The sequence below is a fragment of the Procambarus clarkii genome, chromosome 83 (genome assembly GCF_040958095.1).
Source record: "Procambarus clarkii isolate CNS0578487 chromosome 83, FALCON_Pclarkii_2.0, whole genome shotgun sequence".
Taxonomy (NCBI): domain Eukaryota; kingdom Metazoa; phylum Arthropoda; class Malacostraca; order Decapoda; family Cambaridae; genus Procambarus; species Procambarus clarkii.
The window spans coordinates 23,988,042-23,996,602 of NC_091232.1; the positions used below are offsets into that span (position 1 = coordinate 23,988,042).

The window sequence follows — 8,561 nt, forward strand, 5'->3', positions numbered from 1 at the left end:
CTGAACAAGAATGCCGTCAGCCACTGCTTTCTTGAGAAATCTTCGGATGTAAATGGCGATCTTGGCAGCCTCGACTTTGTTGTTGGCAACAACGTACTTCTTGATTGCTTGTAGAGACGAGCCCTTACGGTCTTTGAGTGCTGCGACCGCGGCTAGAACCATTTGACTAGTTTTCGGGTGAGCAACCTGGACGCGAGGTTTCCTGGTGGTGGCCACCACAGCAGCAGCAGCAGCAGCCGCAGCCTTCTTGGTAGGCTTTGCTTCTACCATGATGATGATGAGATAACCAAGGTGATGAGAGACGCTCAGACAGTCACGGGGGAATGATGCTGCCGCCGCTTGAGCCGAACCTATTTATGTGCCGGCACGGTACAGAAGCTGCAACCTGGCAACTCGTCCACCAATCACGACGGTTGGTTTTACGGCTCCGAAACCTGGATCCCATATCTTCTCTAAAATAGAAGCATTTGTTCATGTTCTTTGTAAAAGTATCATAAAGCAGGACAGATGAGACAAATATCATAAAAACTGAAGAGCAGATGAGCACACACATGTATGTATTACAAAAGAAAATCCACAAATTCATTAGAAATTGGCAGGGTAGGCTGAGGAAGTAGGTAGATGTAAAATGTCTGTAAATGGCGAAAGAACATAAACCCAAGACTGAATAAACGATGTTAAATATCCATGCCAAGGAGACAAAAATATGTTAGGATACAATTACCATTAAGACACCACAAGAAGGTCCGTATCCTGCCGTGATGACTAAAAAGAGTTGGTTATTAGCCACAATGTGTAGGCAGTCTCATGCCAACGGCCATACCACGTTGAGAACACCGCTTCTCGTCCGATCAGCGAAGTTAAGCAACGTTGGGTTTGGTTAGTACTTGGATGGGTGACCGCCTGGGAACACCAAATGCTGTTGGCAATAATGTTTTTTGTTTTGTTTTGTTTTGTTTCGTTTGTTTTTGTTTGAATGGCTGGCTGGCTGGCTCCACGGGAAATTCACGGAGTTGTGTGGAATAAGGCCTGGTAAAATGAATTAATATGTATGTCATGTTTAAAACAAACTCGCTTAATATAGTGTGTGAGGCTTTATACAAAAACAAACAACCAAAACAAAACATGTTGTATATATATATATATATATATATATATATATATATATATATATATATATATATATATATATATATATATATAGCTTAATCCGGGTTTGAACTCGCAACTCCAAGAATACGCATCACTTATATACACTTTACCACTGGACCACTGCAGGACACTTGATGCTGAGGTATCAATTTAATGACGTAAATGCCATTTCCACAAATAAATGATAATTTAAAAGTATTTGTATGTACAAATCTTTTCTGTTTAAAAGGCTACAATATCAGTTACTGATATAATTTGTGTTAATGTTTCTATACCCACAGGAAGGCATGTTTTTGCTTATATGTAAGGGGTACGGAGAAGGAATCCACAGACCATCATTCCCCTTCCCCCCCCCCCCCCCTCCCACCTACTACACCACCACCACCACCACCACCACCACCACCACCACCACCACCACCACCACTACTCACCACCAATCACCACCACCACCAATCACCACCAATCACCACCACCACACCTAACCGAAAACCCCCTAACACATCAACCCTCCCCCCAATCATCAGGCGAAATAATAACCCTCAAATGCCTGCCTGCCTGCCTGCCTGCCTGCCAGCCAGCCAATACTAACGGTCTTCTCAGAAAGAAAATCTCTTTGTATCTGTATTACTTGATGAAATGTATGATTCTAATAATGAAAATAAATTGTTATGTCGGTTGTATGAGCATAATGACCAATATGCACATGATATGAATGAATTAAATAGTGTAGTTTTAAGTAATTAGGTTGTAGACACATTAAGCGGATATGATATTTGACGCGTCCAGAACTGGTGATTTTTGGTTTAGTTTTAAATGCACCACCACCACCACCATTGCTTCCCCAGAGCCTAATTAAGGACCGGTAAAAGGAGTCAATATGTATGTCATCTATAAAACCAAAGAATGAATAAAAACACACACACACACCTACATAATAGTACTAGGAAGATTGAATGGCATAAAAAAAAAAAAAGTACTCCCATTGGGTCGTTTGAACTCGCGACTTCCAAAACACCAGCCACACACCTTACCACCCAGCCACCATAGAGTTGGTATAATTGTGCAACTTTAGTTATAAAACTAAAGTTCTTATTGTCTCAAATCTTATTGTCTGTTCTATGAAAAGGCATGATGTAAATTATGTATTTTTTGAATGATTGAATTGTAGGCACATTAAGCGGATTCGATATTTGATATATCCAGAAAAGGTGATTTCTGTTCAGTTTTAAAATGCATCACCGTTAACGCTAAAGGACTGGTAAAACGACTCGATGTTTGTCATTTTTAAAATAAACACTAAAACTAGGCCCTTAACATATATAATGTTTGAATATAAATTGAATGCATATAAATACAAAGTGGGAGTGGCTGGCTGGCTGGCTGCCTGCCTGCCTGCCTGGCTGGCTGGCTGGCTGGCTGGCTGGCTGGCTGGCTGGCTGGCTGGCTGGCTGGCTGGCTGGCTGGCTGGCTGACTGGCTGGCTGCCTGCCTGCCTGCCTGCCTGCCTGCCTGCCTGCCTGCCTGCCTGCCTGCCTGCCTGGCTGGCTGGCTGGCTGGCTGGCTGGCTGGCTGGCTGCCCGCCCGCCCGCCCGCCCGCCCGCCTGCTTGCCTTGCCTTGCCTTGCCTTGCCTTGCCTGTCCTGTCCTGTTATTGCCTTGCCTTGCCTTGCCTTGCCTTGCCTTGCCTTGCCTTGCCTTGCCTTGCCTTGCCCTGCCCTGCCTTGGCTGCAGCTGGCTGGCTGGCCGTAAATCAACTCTTAACAACACCACACCACACCACACCATCACTCATCACCCATCACCCACCACCGGCCCCAGTCTCCCAGCCTCTCTTATATACCCGAGCAGGCCCTTTAAATTATTTGAATTGTTGCACTTCGGCCAATGGCACGATCGCTGCTGCTCAAACATATTCTGGTTCACAAGTATTATAATATATTATATTATATTATTATATTATATATATATATATATATATATATATATATATATATATATATATATATATATATATATATATATATATATATATATATATTTATTCATGAAACACATTAAAACCTTGATCATTTATTCATTCATTACGTCTAGTGAAGAATTGCTTTTGTTCATTTGTATGATTAAAAATTGATAGAATATGAATTCCTCGCTTAAAGTAAAATATAAAATATATATTGGATTTATATGATTGGTTAATATTCCAAGTGATGCTGAATATCCCCTATAATTTTGTTTTGTTTGTTTGTTTGTTATGTACACATTCCAAATGAAATCAATATAAATGTTATTATTAATGTTTGAAAGTTGATTGTCTACTTGAATCTCTCTATTAAAGTGTGTGTGGCTCCGGATGGAGCCTGGTTATGGTATTTGTCGTGGTGGGTGGCAGAAGTGCTTACTTCTTCTCTGTCTTCTTTGGCAAAAGAACTGCCTGAATGTTTGGAAGAACACCTCCCTGTGCAATGGTTACGCCAGACAGAAGTTTGTTGAGTTCTTCGTCGTTGCGGATGGCCAACTGCAAGTGACGTGGGATGATACGGGTCTTCTTGTTGTCACGTGCGGCGTTACCGGCGAGCTCCAGAACTTCGGCAGCGAGGTATTCCATGACGGCTGCCAGGTAGACAGGAGCGCCAGCACCGACGCGTTCGGCGTAGTTGCCTTTACGCAGCAGACGGTGAATTCTGCCCACGGGGAACTGAAGTCCGGCCCTGCTGGAGCGAGACTTTGACTTGCCCTTCACTTTGCCTCCCTTGCCGCGTCCTGACATTGCTGCTGCTGTTGTGGGTTTGTGGTGTTTTATGCCGGCCCGCAGATCGAGCTTCGTGTTATATACCCCGCTCAGGATCAAGGGAGTCCGCCACTGACCAATCAGCGCGCTCCGCCACGCGACCCGCTCTGAGCTGAGTCGCGAGCGGGATATAAAAGGAAAGCTCGACTCGCGCAAAAGTTCATTATTGTATCGCAACGCCAGCCAGCACGAGCATCATCATGCCACCCAAGGCATCTGGAAAGGCTGCCAAGAAGGCCGGAAAGGCCCAGAAGGCCATTGCCAAGGGCGATAAGAAAAAGAAGCGCAGGAGGAAGGAGAGCTACAGCATCTACATCTACAAAGTGCTGAAGCAGGTCCACCCCGACACTGGTATCTCTTCCAAAGCCATGTCGATCATGAACTCGTTCGTGAACGACATCTTCGAGCGCATCGCCGCCGAGGCTTCTCGCCTGGCCCACTACAACAAGCGTTCCACCATTACCAGTCGGGAGATCCAGACGGCTGTAAGGCTCCTGTTGCCCGGAGAACTGGCCAAGCACGCCGTCTCTGAGGGCACTAAGGCCGTCACCAAGTACACCTCCTCCAAGTAAACGGCTTACTTACTGCCCTGTGGTGGTGGCTTGGCCTCAAACCAACAAACTCGGCTCCATTGGAGCCACACTTTAATTTCTAAAGAGATTGTGAGTGTTAGACACCAATACTATTATAACAAAAACCTCTGTCACTGAAAGCAAATAGCTATAAAATGAGAATATTTATGAAACTGTCTGTGTGTGTTTCTCTCTCTCAGTCTCTGTCTGTCTGTCTGTCTGTCTGTCTCTGTCTCTGTCTCTGTCTCTGCATGTCTCTCCTCTCTCTCTCTCTCTCTCTCTCTCTCTCTCTCTCTCTCTCTCTCTCTCTCTCTCTCTCTCTCTCTCTCTCTCTCTCTCTCTCTCTCTCTCTCTCTCTCTCAACACATATAAACACTCGGTATCTTTTTTCTAGAGATTAGAGATTCATTGTTATGTTCCACATTAGGATTACTATGCAGGCCACCCTCTTAAGGTTTGAAAATGTCAAGAAAACGGTTAATTTAAAATGTCATCTCCTAACTTAACAGATTAAGCCAGAGGACCAAAAACAGAATAAAACAGGACAGGACAGTATGTCACTTATACAAGCTGCTTTTATTTCTAGTACAGTATGACAATTTTTTTTTTTTTTTGGAGGGGGGGGGGGGGGGAAGGATCCTTGGCAGTGCATAAGAATGAAAAGCGACGGCGTTTTGTTTGTAAGAGGACAGGTTGTACTACAAATGACTTGATTTATTGATATCACGTGTACAGTGTATGTATGACACCTAAATTATTGTATTTATTTATTTATTATATGTATAGATGAAGGTTAATTCATATGACTGATGCTAGGAATGTCTGAAATCTCCTTAGAAGGATATTTTGGCCCTGAGAAGGGCCGAGTTTGGTGTATACTAGGGTGGTCGTTTTAGCTTATGCACGCTCTCCACGGATACGGCGAGCAAGCTGAATGTCCTTTGGCATGATGGTGACACGCTTGGCGTGGATGGCACAGAGGTTAGTGTCCTCGAAGAGACCGACCAGGTAAGCCTCGGATGCCTCCTGTAAAGCCATGACGGCAGACGACTGGAAGCGAAGATCGGTCTTGAAGTCCTGGGCAATCTCGCGCACCAGACGCTGGAAGGGAAGTTTCCTGATGAGCAACTCTGTGCTCTTCTGGTAACGACGGATCTCACGCAGGGCGACCGTTCCGGGCCTGTAACGGTGAGGCTTCTTCACGCCCCCTGTGGCAGGAGCAGACTTGCGTGCTGCCTTGGTGGCCAGCTGCTTACGAGGAGCCTTGCCTCCCGTGGACTTGCGAGCAGTCTGCTTGGTGCGAGCCATGGTGAACAACTGTGGTTTGTGATGGCCGGCGCCGAAAAATTTTTGCTTATATACGCCGTCTCGAGGCGCTTGCTCGAGCGCCATTGGCTGCTCGACTCGCCTACGTCACCCCGTTGCCCCTCCCCTCCTTCCTCTGGCTGCAGCCAACAGGCAGCTCACCTCAAACACTATTATCGCTGATTTTGCTCTATTTTTTGGATTTGTGCAAAAGTCATTTCACAGAGACGTGAAACAGACGAGTAGGCAACTGCAGTTTGAAAGCGTTGTGAGAAAGCCGTGTTTCTGCTCGAGTACAAGCATAAAGTAAGGACAGGCAGGAGTTAGGAGTTGCCATGCTACAAGTACGTCCGCTTGACGGGATATAGTCTGGGGAAATCGTGCCGAAATTAGTGGGTGGCCTTCCAGACCCGCCTCCAAGCCTAAACAACCCAACAACTGGCTAGGCTTGGAGGCGGTCTGGAAGGCCCGCCGCCTTCCAGACCCGCCTCCAAGCCTAGCAGTTTTGGGTTGTTTGCAGCATCGACGTATTGCCATGCAGCTGGGTTTAGCCCTGGCACTTTTTCTTCAACTTCAGCATTTCCTCTCACCGACTACTCTTCAGCTGTCCCCACTTCAAGGCTCGCCCCAATGGGCATCTTCTCCTGTATTATTATTCGTTCAGCCGAAATTTTATTATTCACACAACTTCAACACCATGACTGGACGCGGCAAGGGAGGCAAGGGACTCGGAAAGGGTGGCGCCAAGCGTCATCGTAAGGTGCTACGTGACAACATCCAGGGCATCACCAAGCCCGCTATTCGTCGCTTAGCTCGTCGTGGCGGCGTGAAGCGTATTTCGGGTCTCATCTACGAAGAGACCCGTGGCGTCCTGAAGGTGTTCCTCGAGAACGTCATCCGTGATGCTGTAACCTACACGGAACACGCCAAGAGGAAGACCGTCACTGCCATGGACGTGGTGTACGCTCTGAAGCGCCAGGGTCGTACCCTCTACGGATTCGGCGGATAAGAGCTTGGCTAATCCATCGATTCCACCCACCACCACCTCAAAACGGGACCTAATTAGGTCCCTATACTTTTTTACTGAAGGGCTTAATAGACGATAACATAAATTGTTTTGATATCAGCTAGCACATTGGGTCTTATGAAATCTATTTTTTATCCTCGCATGCTTAAAGGGACTCTGATTGGGGAGGGAGGGGTGGGGGGGGGAAGGTTTGTTCCGTTATATACTAGCAGAGCAGGATCATTGGTGGGGGGGGGGGGGGGTGAGGGAGAGAGAGAGAGACGAGAGAGAGAGAGATGAGAGAGATCTTTCCCAAACTCTTTCCTTTTTACATGGAGTGAGCTACCCGTTTTATTCATTTTATCCTTCTCAGAGCGGTTTTGATAGTAATCCAAATGATGGTAATGAAAAGGGAGGACACGAATATCTACCCAGAATTCAGACTGGCAATCGATATGCATGTTTGAGTGCGAATCTTTTTCTCTCTCACAACTTAGGTATACGCTTATGTCGTACCTAAAAGCGAGAACCACACTATTGGGACAAGTATGCAGGCCCCAATTTTCCTGACACAAGAACAGTCTAACTTTTTGTTATTTTTCGAACATTTCTTTCCAAATTGGTTTTATCCAATTAACAGTATTATTATTAAGATCATGAATTGCTGGGTTAGGTCTAAGGTTAGGTTAGGTATAGCTTAGCTTATGTTAGGTTGGTTAGCTAGCTTGGTGTTAGCCTAGGTTAGGTCTAGGTTGATTACATTTCTATGTTAGATTTTAACTCAAATTCAAAACAATTGCAGTCATTCGGCTTGTTAGTCAACTTGCCTCTAATAGGGGCAATTTGTCTAACAAGACTATTTAGTTTTGTGTGCATTATATAATATATATATATATTATACTATATATATATATACTACTATATATATATATATATATATATATATATCTATATATATTATAGCCTTCACGACTCCGAAACCATATAGAAGCATCAAGAGGAAGTGCTTGTGTTATGGGCCAATAGGCCTTCTGCAAGTTTACTTCCATTCTTATGTTTTTATTCCCATTGGTTCTGTGTTTTATCTTGTGTAAATGTCAATCATCCTCACCCAAACAACTTTGGTACCATCTCACCTCACCCATGTATGTGTGTATACTATATATATTATATTATATATATATATATATCTATATATATATATATATATATTATAATAATATTATATATATATATATATATATATATATATAATATACAGAGTAAAATCTACCCCAAAGGTAATGATTTTATTTGTCTACAAAACTAAACTCTTTTTGTTGGAATCATATGAGGCCCCTCCACTGAGGGGGGAGGCCTGATGTTTATTGTCATGGTATTCATGCTGCTTGCATGTCGTCGTTTATTTTGCTTTGTTGTTTTCCTGACAGCTTTCTTGCCTTTTGGGTGGTTTGGGAGGATTTTGAAGCTCTCTTTATTTTTGGGCTTGTTGTTCCCAACAACAAAGCTGATGCTGCTGCTGCCTTCTTTTTAAAGGCTGTAGGTGGTTTGTTGCTTGTGGCCGGCTTTCTTGGAGTTACCACGGCCTTCTTTGCTGCTGTAGATTGGTTTCTTGGTTGTGGTGCTTTCTTGGGAGTTAGAACGGCCCTCTTCTCTGCTACGGCCAGCTTGAATGATCCACTAGCTCCCACTGCCCTTGGTCTGAACAAGAATTCCGTCAGCCACTGCTTTCTTGAGAAA

At 44.5% G+C, this 8,561-nt stretch overlaps 1 non-coding gene across 1 annotated transcript; it reads left to right on the forward strand.

Moving 5' to 3' along the window:
* The first annotated feature begins 809 nt into the window (after positions 1-809).
* LOC138358496 (5S ribosomal RNA) lies at positions 810-928 on the forward strand. Its single transcript, XR_011225424.1, has one exon. It is a non-coding gene; the product is annotated as a 5S ribosomal RNA (ribosomal RNA).
* Positions 929-8,561: the final 7,633 nt, after the last annotated feature.